Below are 16752 nucleotides of genomic sequence, written 5' to 3'. Positions count from 1 at the left end.
CAGGTCTTCTGAAGCTTGGGATTGTCCAATTAATTATAAAATAGAGCCCCTTTTTCCTCCCCTGGCTCCTAAGCCACACACTTTGAGAGACATTTTTCTCAGGGGTTTCAGTAATTTGGATCCAGGTTCCTGAAGAATCACAGACCCAGAGAGTTTCCATGTGGTGAAGAAAAAAGGTTACCATGACCTTTCTGTCACTGGAATTTTGAGTGCTTCCCAAAACACCTATTTTATTATTATTATTATCATTATCAGCACTATTACTGATGATAATAATTGTGGTATTTGTCAAGCACTTACTACATGTCAAGCATTGTACTAAGCACTAGGGTAGATTCAAGATAATCACATCAGCAGCATGGCACAGTAGGTAGAGCACAGGCTTGGAAGTCAGAAGATCATAGGTTCTCAAATGGACTCCTCCACTTATCTGCTGTGTGACCTTGGCAAGTCACTGCACTTCTCTGTGGTTCAGTTACCTCATGTGTAAAATGGAAAATGGAGATTGAGACTGTGAGCTTCACACGGGGCAGGGACTGTGTCTGGTCTGATATGCTTGTACCTCAGCACATAATACAACACCTGGCACATAAAAATATACCACAATTATTGTCTTTCATACATTCATTCATACATATTTATTGATCACTGAACTGTGTTTAGAGCTTACTGTGGGAGAATATAATATAACAATAAACAGACACATTCCCTGCCCACAATGAGTTTACAGTCTAGAAGGCAGGGAGAAGGTCCCACATGAAGCTCACAGTTTAAGTAGGAGAGAGAAGGAGGTATTGAATCCCCATTTTGCAGACAAAGGATAAGAGAAATTAAGAGACTTGCTTTTTTTAAGGTTCAGTAATTTTCTTACACAAACTCCCTGGAAGAGCTGTGGCTTTCATTAATTTCATTTCAAGTCTGGCCCATGACTGACATGGGTCAACCATCCCCTTCTCGGAGTCAAGGAGCACCAGGGACCAGTGTAGGTTCTCCCCACTCATTCAGATGAGACAGGCATCACCCTCCTCTTCATCTCCTTCAGTCCCAACACAGGTTTGTAAGAACCCCGCAAGTTATCTGCAGTGTGAAGGAGAGAGATGATGGGAGAGGAGGACAGAGCTCATTATATTTTGCAGGAATACTAAGTAGAAAAATAATTTAAAAAGCTCAAGTTGACTTTCAGAAGATCGGGAGACCACACCAAGCTGAAGATCCATAAAGCTTTTGGGGGTCTTCGACTTTCTGTACATCTGAGACCTGGATGTACCCCAGAAGACCAATTGAACGAACTAGACAACCTCCCAGCATCAACTGCAAAATAGACTCAATGTCAAATGAGGAGACCAAGATTATCAACAACACGGTATGCAATCACTTATAAACATTGAGGTAGTATGAAAAATACAGGGAAGTAATAAGACTCAGTGGGTAAAGCACAGGTCTGAAAGTCAGAAGGACCTGGATTCCAATCCTATCCTCACCACTTGTCTGCTGTGTGACCTTGGCCAAGTCACTTCACTTTTCTAGGACTCAGTTACCTCATCTTTCAAATGGGGATTAAGACTTGGAGCCCCATGTGAGACATGGACTATTTCCAAACTAATTAGCTTGTATCTACCCTAGTGCTAAGTACAGTGCCTGAAACATAGTAAACGCTTAGCAAATACCATTCATTCAATGGTATTTATTGAGCACTTACTGTGTGCAGAGCACGGTACTAAGCGCTTGGGAAGTACAAGTCAGGAACATATAGAGATGGTCCCTACACAACAACGGGCTCACAGTCTAGAAGGGGGAGACAGACAACAAAACAAAACATGCAGACAGGTGTCAAAATCGTAAGAACAAATAGAATTATAGCTATACGCACATCAGTAACAAAATTAATAGAATAGTAAATATGTACAAGTAAAATAAATAGAGTAATAAATCTATACAAATATGTACAAGTGCTGTGCGGAGGGGAAGGAGGTAGGGCCGGGGGATGGGGAGGAGGAGAGGAAAAAGGGGGCTCAGTCTGGGAAGGGCTCCTGGAGGAGGTGAGCTCTCAGAAGGACTTTGAAGGGAAGAAGAGAGCTAACTTGGTGGTTGTGTGGAGGGAGGGCATTCAAGGCCAGGGGAAGGACGTGGGGAAAGGTTCGACGGGGGGACAGGCAAGAACGAGGCACAGTGAGGAGGTTAGCAGCAGAGGAGCAGAGGGTGCAGGCTGGGCTGTAGAAGGAGAGAAGGGAGGTGAGGTAGGAGAGGGCGATATGTTGGAAACTTTTTAAACTGTGAGCCCACTGTTGGGTAGGGACTGTCTCTATATGTTGCCAACTTGTACTTCCCAAGCGCTTAGTACAGTGCTGTGCACACAGTAAGCACTCAATAAATACAATTGATGATGATGATGATGGAAAGCCTTGAAGCCGAGATTCGTAGCTTAACAGGCAGCCACTGGAGATTTTTGAGGAGGGGAGTAACATGACCAGAGCATTTCTGTACAAAGAAAATCTGGGCAGCAGAGTGAAGTGGGGAGAGACAGGACAATGGGAGATCAGAGAAGAGGCTGCTGCAGTAATCCAATCAGGATAGGATGGGAGATTGAACCAGTAAGGTAGTGGTTTGGATGGCGAGGAAATGGGAGATCTTGGCAATGTTGTGGGGGTGAAACCGGCAGGTTTTGGTGATGGACTGGATGTGTGGGGTGAAAGAGAGAGTGGAGTCGAGGATGACACCAAGGTTGCAGGCTTGTGAGACAGGAAGGATGCAAGTGTTGTCTACAATGACAGGAAGGTCGGGGAGAGGGCAGAGTTTGGGAGGGAAGATAAGCAGTTTAGTCTTGGACATATTGAGTTTTAGATGGCGGGCAGACATCCAGATGGAGATGTCCTGAAGGCAGGAGGAGATACGAGCCTGGAGGGAGGAAGAGAGAGCAGGGGCAGAGATGTAGATTTGGGTGTCGTCACCGTAGAGATAATAGTTGAAGCCGTGGGAGCGAATGAGTTCACTAAGGGAGTGATTGTAGATAGAGAGCAGAAGGGGACCGAGAACTGACCCTTGAGGAACCCCTACAGATCATCATTTCAAGATGGGTCTTCCCTTTCATTCATTCAATCATATTTATTGAGAGCTTACTGTGTGCAGAACACTGTATTAAGTGTTTGGGAGAGTACAAAATAACAGTGAACAGACACATTCTCTGCCTACGACAAACTTACTGTCTAGAAGGGGAGACAAACAATAATATAAATGGATAAATTACAGATATGGGCATAAGTGTTGTGGGACTTGGCAGGTGGGGGAAAGTATGAATAAAGGGAGGATGTTAGGGTGACACAGAAAGGAGTAGAAGAAGGGGAAAGAAGGGACGAGGCCTAGTCATGTTACAAACAAGCAAAATACACAGAAAAGGGGGCTCTCAAGCAGAAAACCACTCCCCTCAGCAGATAGTGACTTGCTAGTGATCAATGTTTAATGACACCACTAAAAATCCTATTATTTTAGTACAAGGGTGCCAGAAACAGGGGTATTCTTTCACTTTGCACATTTTATAGAAAAGGGGATTGAAATACACATAAGAATGTACTTTTCCCTTTTAAAACAATGTAAGGTACCACAGATTTTTAGAAGAACATTAACACTTTCTGAGGAATGGTCATCTAATCTCTTTCCCCCTGAATAACAGTGCAGCAAATTCATCTGAGTTCAATAACCAACCTGTGTCTACAACACTCACAATACCAACCTCATTCCTCCCAAACCTGAGATCCAGATATACATTATCAATAACCACAACCCCCTATCTGAACCAATCACTCGTGCCTTTTCTCTCCTAGGCTTTGCCAAGCCTCATGCCAATTCTAGTCAAGAACAATTAGGAATCTATGTAGAAAATCACTTCATAAGTGTTCCATGCTCCATCCAACCCTAAGGAGTGTTCTTGACTGGTGTGTTCATGACTTGTTTTCTTTGTGACCTTGGGCGGGTCACTTAACTTCCCTTTTCCTCAATTCCCTCAAATTTATGCAAAATCAGGATTCAATGCCTGTTTTCCCTCCTACTTAGACTGTGAGTTTCATGTGCTTTGCACATAGTAAGCGCTTAACAAATGCCATCATTATTAGCATTATGTCACTTTGTAACCTCCCCAGCGCTTAGAACAGGGCTTTGCACATAGTAAGCGCTTAACAAATGCCATCATTATTTGTATTATGTCACTTTATAACCTCCCCAGTGCTTAGAACAGTGTTGTGCACATAGTAAGCACTTAACAAATGCCATCATTATTATTATTATATCACTCTGTAACCTCTCCAGCGCTTAGAACAGTGCTTTGCACATAGTAAGCGCTTAACAAATGCCACCGTTATTATTATTATTATGTGGGACCTGATTATCTTCTATTTTCCCCAGTGGTTAGTTCAGTGCTTGTCACAGAATAAGTGCTTAACAAATGCCACAATTATTATCATTTCTCATGGTGGAACCATTTGTCTCCTTGAGAGCTCTTATTCATTCTAACTCCTCGTTGCTAAAAGTTAACCAGAGTCCTTATTTCAGCTAGTCTAAGTATTATTTATTCTATGTTACTGCTATTTCTACTACAGTTGGGTATCTTCCTTCAGTTTCCTTGAAGGAGATTCATATGGCTATAATTCCTCAACAAATGCAAATGATAAGATCCTTGAGGCAGAGAATGTGCTTCTGTTTCCCAGCACTTCAATCAATTAATCAATAAATCAGTGGTATTTATTGAGTGTTTACTGTGGGCAGAACACTTTACTAAGTATGCAGTGCATTGCCTCTGGTAAGTGCTCAATCAATCGATCAATCTCATATATTGGGTGCTTACTTTGTGCTGAGCACTGAATTGAGCACTGAATTAAGCAATTGGGAGAGTACAATACAACCGAGTAGGTAGATGTGTTCCCTAGCCACAAAGAGCTTATTCATTCATTCAAACATATTTATTGAGCATTTACTGTGTAATAATCACTTGGGAGAGTACGATTTAACAATATAACAGGTGCATTTCCTGCACATTATGAAGCAAAAACTCCTCACTATTGGCTTCAAAGCTCTCCATCTCCTCACCCCCTCCTACCTCACCTCCCTTCTCTTCTTTTACAGCCCAGCCTGCACCCTCCACTCCTCTGCCACTAACCTCCTCACTGTGCCTTGTTCTTGCCTGTCCCGCCGTCGACCCCTGACCCATGTCCTACCTCTGGCCTGGAATGCCCTCCTCCACACGTCTGCCAAACTATCTCTCTTCCTCCCTTCAAGGCCCTACTGAGAAGTCACCTCCTCCAGGACGCCTTCTGAGACTGAGCCCCTCCTTTTCCTCTCCTCCTACCCTCTCCATCACCTCCATTCCCTCCTTCTACCTACCCCCTACTCCTCCTCATAGCACTTGTGTATATTTGTACGTATTTATTACTCAATTTATTTTATTAATAATGTGCATATAGCTATAATTATATTTATTCTGATGGTATTGACACCTGTCTACCTGTTTTTTTTTGTTGTCTGTCTCTCCCTTCTAGACTGTGATACTGTTGTTGGGTAGGGACCATCTCTATATGTTGCCGATTTGTACTTCCCAAGCACTTACTACAGTTCTCTGCACACAGTAAGCGCTCAATAAATACGATTGAAAAAATGAAAGAATTCCCTGACCACAGTGAGATTACAGTCTAGAGTAGGAGACAGACTTTAATATAAATAAACTGCAGATATATACATAACTCTAGAGAAAGCTTACAGTTTAGATCAATACCATTTCCACTACTGTGGTTATGAACTACAGAAAACTGCTGGGAGGAGAATGTGGAAACTCAGGATTGTCAACTAACGGAACTGACATGTTAGGCTGGAACTTGTAGGAGTGAATGATCTTATATTCTATTACATAATAAACTAGAAAAGTCCGGTTTAATGAAGTTATTAGTAGACTATAGCAGCAAATTCAAATCCTCTCATTCTTTATCAAAGCATCAGTTGTATTTATTGATCATTTACCATGTTTAGAGCACTAAGAGCTTGGGAAAGTGCAATTTAACAGAGTTGGTAGATACATTCCTTGCCCACAGTGAGCGTGCAGGCTAGAGAGGAAGACAGATATTGCTATAAATGAATAAATTATGAATATCTGTGTAAGTGCTGTACTTGGTGAATCATATGTGCAACAGGGACTGTGTCCAACATAACAATCTTGTATCTACCCCAGTGCTTAGTACTGTGCCTGGCACACAGTAAGTATTAGATAAGTACCACATTCATTACTATCATTATTATCATTATTTTTATTAGGTCAAGGTTTAGATGATTAGTTGAATCTTGGGTAGCAAATTGCACTCATCTCTATGGCTTCACCTGCTCTTTATCTCTTGAGATTGGTGTGATATGATTATGACTGAACAGGTAATTCTGGACTGTCAAGATGTGGCAAAACAAGGAAGGTTATTTTCCTCCTTGGCGATGTGGATATGCCCTTCCTCTTAGTACAGCCTGAACATGAATGAATCTTTGCCACTGTAAACTCCATACTAGGTGATACCATACATTCTTCCTAGTGTTCACATTTGATACCATTGCCCTGGAACTCCTAGTGCATCTGGAGAGAAATTCCACATCACCTTGTTCCCAAGAATGAGAAATCACTCCCATTTTGCATTCACATGTAACTCAGGGAAGTGAATAAGATTCTCTCAATGTCTAAGAAACCACCCTTGATCTCTTTAGAAGCTGCATTAACCACCTAGGTCCCCCTGGAGCAAAAACCTCTAAATGGTACTCCGAGTGAACTTAACGTAGAAAACAGCTTCTCAAGTCTAAATTACACCCAAGGAGAAGTGCATCGGCTGGAAGAAATTGTTTTTCAACTCTACTTCATCGCAAGATTTTAAAGCACAGTGAATGGGGATCAATGTCACTTTCTAGCTATTAGCTACAGTTTCAGCTAGAGACATAAGAGCTTGTCTGAAACCTAGAACTTCAGGGAGGTCAGCACTGAGCCCGCTGATTTTCCTGGTTGCTCCACATTTTAGCTTCGGCCATTAGAGAATGACAAATCACATAATCTTAGAGGGGGAAGGGACCTCGAACCTGCACCAGAAAATAATTCACTAAGCAGCTGATTTGTCCCATACAAGTCGTATGGATTTTGGTGGGAATACAGGAGGATTTGGGGTGCTACGTACTCTTCCCAGGCAGCTTCTGAGTATCAGCTGGTAATAATTTGGATTTCAGAATCTGTAAAATTTGGGTAGGGAATCTTGACATCAAAAGCATGAATAAAGAAATATAAAAAGATTTTTGTTCATGTGGTGGTGTGGGGAGATGCCTCCCAAGTAACCTGGGGTCACCGACTAGAGGGCAGTTCTGGGTTCTTTACTTTGGGTGACAATAAGCCAAAGACCAGACGCCAAGCAAAGTGATTAGTTCTGCCTCTTTATTGGGTACACTCACATAGCTGTAGCACAGCAAGCAAGCCAAGGGATGGGGAGCGAGAAGCAGTGTAGCTCAGTGGAAACATCCCGGGCTTGGGAGTCAGAGGTCATGGGTTCTAATCCCAACTCCTCTGCATGTCTGCCATGTGACTTTGGGCAAGTCGCTTAAATTCTCTGTGCCTCAGCTTGTGTCATCTGTAAAATGTTGATTAAGAGTATGAGCCCCATGTGGGACATGGACTCTGCCAAACCTGATTAGCTCATATCAACCCCAGTGCTTAATACAGTGCTTAGCTCATAGTAAGCACTTAGCACCGTTAAAAAAGTCTGATTGAAGAAACTGAATAAATGGTAGATCTCTAGATGTTACTATTCAAGAAGCTTATTATTTTTTCTTTTGGAATTAGAAGAATACTTTCCTTGAGCTCTCTTGGGTGCAGACAGTTACTAGATGTCACTTCACTTATGGATTTGCTTCAAAAATTAAACCCATAATTGGATTTTCAGACATGGCCAGTATCTGTTTAAATACGAATGGGGGAGTATTCCCTAGAAGAACAGGGTAGTGATCCTGGAAGTAGGAGTGGATCAGGAGCAGAGGAACTTGTCTTTGAGACGAAAAATCAACCTAGCCTTCAACTTCCAGGAACTCCTAAATATAGTTTTCTGTTCTTCTTTTCAAACTTTTAAAACAAAATAGAACATTGATGCATACCAGTAATTCTGTAATGCTACAAAAGATTGTCCTCATGCTTTGCAAACAATAAGCTCTCAATCAATACCATTGATTGATGAAGAAAATGCTCGATTTTATGTGTTGATGTCTTGGTACTTCATGTCTTCCTAGCCTGGGTTCTTACTGGTGTTGTCTACTTTAATTCTGAGAACAAAGAATGGGCCTCTGACCCTTCTCCATGGTCTTCCCAAGAGCCCAGAATATCCTGTGCACACAGTGACCCCTCAGCAAATGATAAAGATGGGAATGTGCCAAGTAGTAGGGCCTGAGCAAAGTCACTGACTTTATACCTCAGTAAAAAAATCACTTTCACAAATCAGAGGCTCTCAGATCCTGCAAAGATGTCCTTTTACCCAGAATCGTCTTCATATCACCTTTCACCTCTTGATTTCTCAGACTATAAGTCAGGGGATTTAGCATGGGAGTGAAGACTGAATAGGAGAGAGAAAGCAGTTTCTTGGTCTCAGGAGAGTAGGAGGCTTTCACTTGGAAATAAGTTGAACTGGCAACCCCAAAGAACAGTGAGACCACAATGAGATGGAACGAGCTGTCCAGTGTCCAGAAGTCCACCAGCATTCTGGGGAGAGTAACTGTGGGTAACAGATTTCTAAGGGAAAAGTGTATCGGGATGTGGAGTGCTCAATTGGTCTTGGGCTTATTCCTGTAATAATAGTCATGCAAATAACCAGGAATAACCCAAAAAGATGCCCTTGCACTTTGGGGACACTGGGAAAATCCAATGAAAATAAATTCCATAATTTTGGTATGATTTCCCATCAACAAAATAATAAAATTATGGTATTTGTTAAGTGCTTACTATGTGCCAATCACTGTTCGAAGTGCTGAGGTAGATACAAGATAATTGGGGTGGATGCAGTCCCTTGTTCCACATAGAGAGCACAGGCTTAACCTCCATTTTGCTGATGAGGGAGCTAAGGCACAAAGAAATGAAGTGACTTGCCCAAGGTCACGGCAGAGAAGTGATAGAGTCATGACCTCTGACTCGCAGGCCCATGCTCTATCTATATTTCATCTGCAAAATGTAACAGTCCAAGGTTGTTACTTAGGAAAATAATGCTTGAATTGAGAGTCAACGAGAACAGAAATATTCTTAATTCTATGCTATAAGTCCCTAATGCATTTCATATACTTTTTACATGCAATTCAAGGTTTCTGTCATTAAATTCATTAATAAATGTCACATAACTTGCATATTCTTCAAGTCATCTTGGTTCATTGGAATGGTTTTACACACCCCTGGACCAGTCATCCACTCCATCTTTCCCAAGATTTATGCAAATCACTCTGGAATATTTAAGATATTTCTACATACATTCTATGTCAGTATTTATCCACTCATTCCTGGGTAAAATGGGAACATGGGTAAAAGTTACAAGCTCATTGTGGATGGCAAACATTTCTGCCAACGCCATTGGCAGAAACTCATGGAGTTATTTCAGACAACCTCTATGGATATTAATTATGTTATTCATGTAGTGTATGCCAATGCATAAGTTAAGCCTAAGAAGGCACGGAAGCAGACCAAATCATCACCACCAATATTATTTATTGATCACTAACTTTGTGCAGACCACTGTGCTAACCACATGGGAGTGTTGGTAAGTTGGTAGACACATTCCCTGCCCACACTGAACATACAGAGTAGAGGGGGAGACTGGCGTTAAGAAAAATCAGACACTAATCCTTGTGGAAGGATTCCATGTGCTTATCACAGTGCTCTTCACATAGTAAGGGCACAATAAATACCAGTGATTGATGTTATCATAGTAACTTCGTAGGTATTGAGTCTCATGTTCGACAAGGATTAGTGTCTAATTTTTATTAACACCAGTTTTCAGTCTTCCTTGGGCTCAGCACAGCTCACACCCCTGTTTCTCCAAAAGGACTAAGCCCTCCGGTATACACTCTGCATTCTTCTGGTGGGGACCAGAGCAGCTTGACTCTTGATTCTTCTGCCTGTGGTCAGTGTGCATTGAACATCATTTCACATTGCTTAGCGCTTAATATAGGCTCTTAGTGCACTACTCTGCACACAGTAAGCGCTTAATAAATGCGATTGAATGAATGAATAAATAAATGAATGAATCGCATCTCCTCCTGACAACCTCACCTCTCAGTCCAGAAAGCTGAGGAATATCCAAGCACATCAACTGCATTCTAAAAGTGACCTAAGAAAACTTTGGAACTGCCAGAACATCAATTAATCAGAGGATGGGTGTGATAACAGTGATCATGTATTTCTTCCTAAGATATTTGCTTGGGCCTCCAATTTGTCATTATAATAATAATAATGGTAATGATGGTATTTGTTAAGCACTTACTATGTGCCAAGCTCTGTTCTATTATTACAACTCTTTATTTAGAAGAATTTATTCATCGTTAATATTTATTGTACTGGTAATCAATTGTATATATTGAGCAGTTACTGTGTGTGCATAGTACTGTACTAAATGCTTGGGAGAGTCCAAAATAACAATATTAAAGAGTTGGTAGACACATTCCCAGCCCACAGTGACCTTACAGTCTAGCGGGGAGACAGACTAATATAAATAAATGAATAAATTACAGATATGTACACAATGGCTGTGGGGCTGAGGGTCAGGGAGGGATTGATATTATGTATATTGTTTTTTAGATGTATATGAATTACTTAAGGGGGGGGTCTTCAAATTACAATTCTACCTATTTGGAGAGAACCTCAGAGAGGGGTGAAGCAGACTAAACTTCATGGTGACATAAAACTACAGGAGGTAAATCTAAAGAAGGGAAGTCAATCAAATGGGCCCCAAGAGATGTATTAAAGAGAATAAGGACAAGCCATTATTCAATCTTTATATTTCTCCTTTCCCATGTGTGCAATCTTCAAAACTCTCAAACACAAGTAACAGTTTTGAGAACTTGAACTGTTTGATACCTTGACTCTCCCAGAGTTTAAGGTGGCTAATTGGAAAGAGATGGGATACAACACCTGAAATAGTTTACAATTTTAGAGAAGAGGCATAGCCTGGTGAAAAGACCGGAGGCCTCAGCGTCAGAGGACTGGTGTCCTAATCCCGGCTTTGCCACATGTCTGCTGTGTGACCTTGGGCACCTCAGCATGGTGAGAAGCACCACGGCATAGTGGATAGAGCACAGATCTGGGAGTCAGAAAGTCATGGGATCTAATCCTAGCTCAACCCCTTCTCTGCCATATGACCTAGGGAAGGTAACTTCACTGTGCCTCAGTTATCTCATCTTAAAAATGGGGATTGATACTGTGAGCGCCACATGGAACAGAGATTGTGTCCAACTCAATTTCCTTGAATCCACCCCGGCACTTCGTACAGTGGCTGGCACATAATAAGCACTTAATAAATACCATCATTATTATTATTATAAAGTCACTGCTCTGTGTCTCAGTTACCTCATCTGTAATACAGAGATAAAGTCTATGATCCCCAAGTAGGATATGGATTGTGTTCAAAATGACTACCTTTTATCTACCCCTATGCTTAGTATGTTGCCTGGCAAGAAATAGCACTTAACACATATTATAAAGAAAGCAAACAAAACCAAAAGTTTCTGCCCTGGGCCATGTGACTGAGCTGGATTTCATTGCTATTCAAAATAGAGGTGGATATAGCTCAGTGTATTGGAATCCAAAAGAGTCTCACAAAACATTGGCAGGTGCACCAAACAGTCCTCTTTATGTATTGAAATGATTTAGAGACATTACTCTAGAAGTTGGTCTAGATAACTGTCTCCCCTCTCAGGATTGCACCTGGAGAGTTTCCAGTACTCTACTAGTCTTAGCTATGGAAGGAAGAGTCAAGCAGAGGCATACCCATTCCATTTCTAGCTTGGGCAGTGGCTAGCAAGTGGAAGGCAATCTGCTACAAGTTAAAACTCACCTGTGTTGGGCAGCAACAGCATGAGAGAGCATAGAGTGTGGAGGTTCAAGGAAGGAGACATTGGTGAACCACTTCCATATTTTAACCGGGAAAACTCTATGGATATACTACCAGAATGATTGCAGATGGGGGTAGGGCATTCTGGGCAAGATGTGTCCATGGAGTCGCTATAGGTCGGAGATGACTCGGCAGCATAAGACAGACAATAAACTGCCTGCTAAGCCTGCTTCAAGACATTTAGCAGAGAAGGCTTTGCGTTTCCCCATGGCTGAAGGTAACTTCAAGATGGTGGAGTTGATTTTGATGTAGGACACGAGTATCAAGAGAAATGGGGCTGTTACAAAGAGCAGAGCTTCAGCATAGCCTGAAAGTTCATTCGCAGTTGTGTCCCCATAGACCAGTTCAAATATTCGCGGGATATCACAGAAAAAAAAATGGTTCATCTTGTTGGAATCACAGAAGGGAAGGGAGAATATCTGATACATGGACTGGAATGCCACCTATCCAGGAATCAGCTGCCATCTGGAGACATGCCTTGTCATCCATGATGATTGCAAACTATAGGGGGTTTCAGGTGGCCACGTAATTATCGTAGGCCATCACGGCCAGGAGGAAGAACTCCATGACTCCAAACATAAGAAAGAAATACATCCGGGTGGAGCAGGCTAAGAAAGGAATCGTTCTACTTTGTGTCCAAAGGTTCGCCAGCATTCTGGGGAGAGTCACAGAAGTGTAACCCACTTCTAAGAAAGACAAATTCCTAAGGAAAAAATACATAGGGGTGTGGAGAGCTCTATCAGTTTTGGTTATTATAATGGTTAAGCTATTTCACATCAGTATCATCATGTAAATGACTAAGAATGTTGCAAAAAGAAAACTCTGAAGTTTGGGAGCACTGGAGAATCCCATCAGAACAAACTTTCTCACAGTGGTTTGCACATAGTACATGCTTAATAAATATGCCATCATTATTATATCTCTAAGGAAATACTGGAATCTGCCCATGGAACATGAATGAGGGCCCCTCCCCTCATGTTATTTAATTTAATTCTTCCATATTTAATATCTTTATCTCTATTACACATGATATGGTTTCATGTTATTGTTTGCAACTCTTGGAAATGTTTTCAATTTTGCCTCTGGATATCCACCAATTAGAAATAAGGTAGTAGCTACTAGGCTACATATCATATGGTGCATAGATGTGAGTAAAAGTGGCAGCTCTTCCTTGTTTTGCCAGTGTACTCTGAAACAGAAACAAGTACAGAATCCCAGACTTGAAAGTGACCTTCAGCAGTGCTTAGACCATCCTTTGGCCTCCAGATAGACCTCCAGCTAATGGAGTTTTCCATTGAAAAGCAACATGCCTTGGTGGATAAAGCACGGGCCTGAGAGTCAGAAGGACCTGAGTTCTAATTCTGGCTCTGCCACTTGCCTAGTGTGTGACATTGGGTAAGTCACATCACTTCTCTGTGCGCCATGTGGGACACATGTCCAATCTGAAGCAGCATGGCTTAGTGGAAAGAGCACAGGGCTTGGGAGTCCGAGGTTGTGGATTCTACTACTGGCTCTGCCAGTTGTCAGCTGTATGTCTTTGGGAAAATCACTTAACTTCTCTGTATCTCAGTTTCCTCATCTGTTTAATGGGGATTAAGACTGTGAGCCCCTTATGGGACAACCTAATAACCTTGTATCTATCCTAACACTTGGAACAGTGCTTGGCACATAGTAAGCACTTAACAAATATCATTGAAAAGAAAACAAAAAATGGATGAACCTCATCCCGAGTCTTCGGCCTTGAGAACCTGTGCGGAGAAATTGACTCTAGGGAGAGTGGTTTGCCCAGTAAACTGACTCTCTCTCCTTGTGTATTCAGCTAAACTACTCTAGAAAGATGGCTCTGTTGCCTAAAAGTGTTTTGGAAATGAAATTCCTCAGCTTTCCTTGGGTTTTTCCAAGGTTGCATAACCCTTGCAGGCAGATAGGTCTTTCTTAAACCTAATCTAATTCCACTCTTCTGCCGAGTAAGCCTGTTTCCCATTGCTCTTTCTCGAACAGTAAGCTCCTTGTGGGCAGGGGACATGTCTACCAACTCTGTCATTTGGTATTTGTATTTATTGTTTACTATGTGCCAGGCTCTGTACTGAGATCTGAGGTGGCTACAAGAAACTTGGGTTGGACTCAGTCCCTGTTCTGCTTGGGGCTCGAAGTCTTAATGCCCATTTTACAGATGAGGTAACTGAGACACAGAGAAGTTAAGTGATTTGCCCAAGACCACACAGCAGACAAGTGACAGAACCGGGATTAGAACCCGTGACCTTCTGACTACCAAGTCTGTGCTCTATCCATTCTGTCATACTGTGCTCTCCCAAGCACTTAGAGAAATGGGCTGATCACTTCTATGCCACAGCTCTCCCTCTCTTCTCCAAGGTGATACACCTAAATTTTTCCAACTTTTTCTCTTAAGGTCTATTTTCTGAACCAGAAATCATCACTCACTGTCCTCTCATGGGGAATTAGAAGAGTGATAGATGCCTTAGACTCCTTTCCCAGGAAGCCTTCAGAGACCACTTGGTCTGCAAATAAATGAGTACATTTTGTCTGGACCCCATGCCTTGAAGGAGCCTGCGAAAGGGAGAAACTGTGCATTTCTCTACCTAGCCTTGAATCATCAACTAGCAATTTCTCTCAGATAAACACTTGATTATGGGGATTTAAAAAAACGAGTAATTGAGTTTTTGAGTTAATTGGGTTAAGATAAATAATCTGGACCAGTGGAGGAAAGGACAGATAGTAATATGTCAGAGACATCACCAGTAATTAGATTTACAGATCCAATGTCCACAGCGAGGCTGGAGCATGCTCAGTATAAATTCAGTTTAGGTCCCAAAGCATTTTGGGACTTAGAGTGTTGGGGGATTTTATCCCCAGTTTTTTTTATGGTTTTTGTTGAGCACTTACGTTGTTCCAGGCACTTTACTATGCTCCGGGGTAGATACAGGTTAATCAGGATGGACACAGTTCCTATCCCACATAGGGCTCACGGTCTTAACACCCATTTTAATAATAATAATAATAACAATAATAATAATGGTATTTTTGAAGCACTCACTGTGGTACTAAGCACTGTTCTAAGCACTGGGGTAGATGCGAGATAATCGGGTTGGACACAGTCACTATCCCACGTAAGGCTCACAGTCTTAATCCCCATATAATAATAATATTATTATTCATTCATTCAGTCGTATTTATTGAGTGCTTACTGTGTGCAGAGCACTGCACCAAGTGCTTGGGAAGTAAAAGTTGGCAACATATAGAGATGGTCCCTACCCAACAGCGGGTTCACAGTCTAGAAGGGGGAGACAATTGTGTATTAAGCATTTACTGTGTGCCAGGAACTGTACTAAGCTCTGGGGTGGATACATGCTAATCAGGTTGACACAGTCCCTGTCCCATTTGGGGCTCACAGTCTCAATCTCCATTTTGCAGATGAGGTCATTGAGTCCCAGAGAAGTGAACTGAGTTGCCCAAGGTGATGAAGTAACTGAGGCTCAGAGAAGTTAAGTGATTTGCCCAAGGTCACACACCAATGAAATGGTGGATCCAGGATTAGAACCCATGACCTTCTGACTCCCAAATCCATGCCCTTTCCATTAGGCAACACTGCTTCCCTTCTCTCCCTAAACTCACACAGTTGTCAAGAATAGTGCCCTGATGTTTTAGTTTTTGAGGAAAAAGAATTGCCAGCTTGATTCCTGACTACTGGGCTGGAGAAGCTCTCAGAATGGACACTCTGAGTCAAAATAAACTATCTGAAGTCTTCCAAGTGTCCCCTTGGATTATTTTGATTCCCCGGAGGAGAAATTTATTTTAAAATGAATTACGGTTCTACTGGAATAATTTCTTTAAAGGAAAATGGTTGCCCTTCAGAAAGTTTTTTCTCATGTACTGCATGGATTTTGCTTTTTTTAAAAAAATTCATTTGCACTGGGGCCTGCAATGTGCTGAAGGAAACACGAGCCCAACTTGGAATTCTGATTTTGTTTTTCATGTTTGTGGATTTATCTTACCAGCACAAACTTTTGGATGAATCAATCAATAGTATTTACTGAGGGTTTACTGTGGATAGAGCACTGTCCTAAGTACTTGACAAAACAAGACAAACAAATTGAGAAAAAGATATAGGTGGATCTACCAACAGAATGGTCCTTTATTAATTTGCTATTCTATATGTGGCATCATTGTTATTGGGGTAACATCTTCAAATTATATTTTAGGGTGAGGTATTGTGACTATTTCTTATTGTATCTTCCTCACTCCTCTCACTGGGTGTTGTACTATTTAAATCTATGTCTAAAGCTCTTAAATCTAAGAGAGAACCATTGTGGCTTAGCAGAAAGAACACGGGCTTTGGAGTCAGAGGTCATGGGTTCAAATCCCAGCTCCGGCAATTGTCAGTAGTGTGACTTTGGGCAAGTCACTTAACTTCTCTGTGCCTCAGTTACCTCATCTGTGAAATGGGGATTAAGATTGTGAGCCCCACGTGGGACAACCTGATCACCTTGCATCCCCCTAGTGCTTAGAACAGTACTTTGCACGTAGTAAGTGCTTAACAAATGCCATCATTATTATTATGTCCTACGTTAGGGTTCTGGGAATTGATTCTTCAGTAGAG

The 16752-nt window shown here is 41.7% G+C and overlaps 1 non-coding gene across 1 annotated transcript; it reads left to right on the top strand.

Moving 5' to 3' along the window:
- Positions 1 to 11929: 11929 nt before the first annotated feature.
- Positions 11930 to 12067, top strand: LOC119924007. The gene has a single exon (XR_005449021.1). It is a non-coding gene; the product is annotated as a small nucleolar RNA SNORA7 (small nucleolar RNA).
- Positions 12068 to 16752: the final 4685 nt, after the last annotated feature.

This window comes from Tachyglossus aculeatus, unplaced genomic scaffold (genome assembly GCF_015852505.1).
Source record: "Tachyglossus aculeatus isolate mTacAcu1 unplaced genomic scaffold, mTacAcu1.pri scaffold_75_arrow_ctg1, whole genome shotgun sequence".
NCBI classification, from domain to species: domain Eukaryota; kingdom Metazoa; phylum Chordata; class Mammalia; order Monotremata; family Tachyglossidae; genus Tachyglossus; species Tachyglossus aculeatus.
This window is presented reverse-complemented; position numbering and strand designations above follow the sequence as displayed.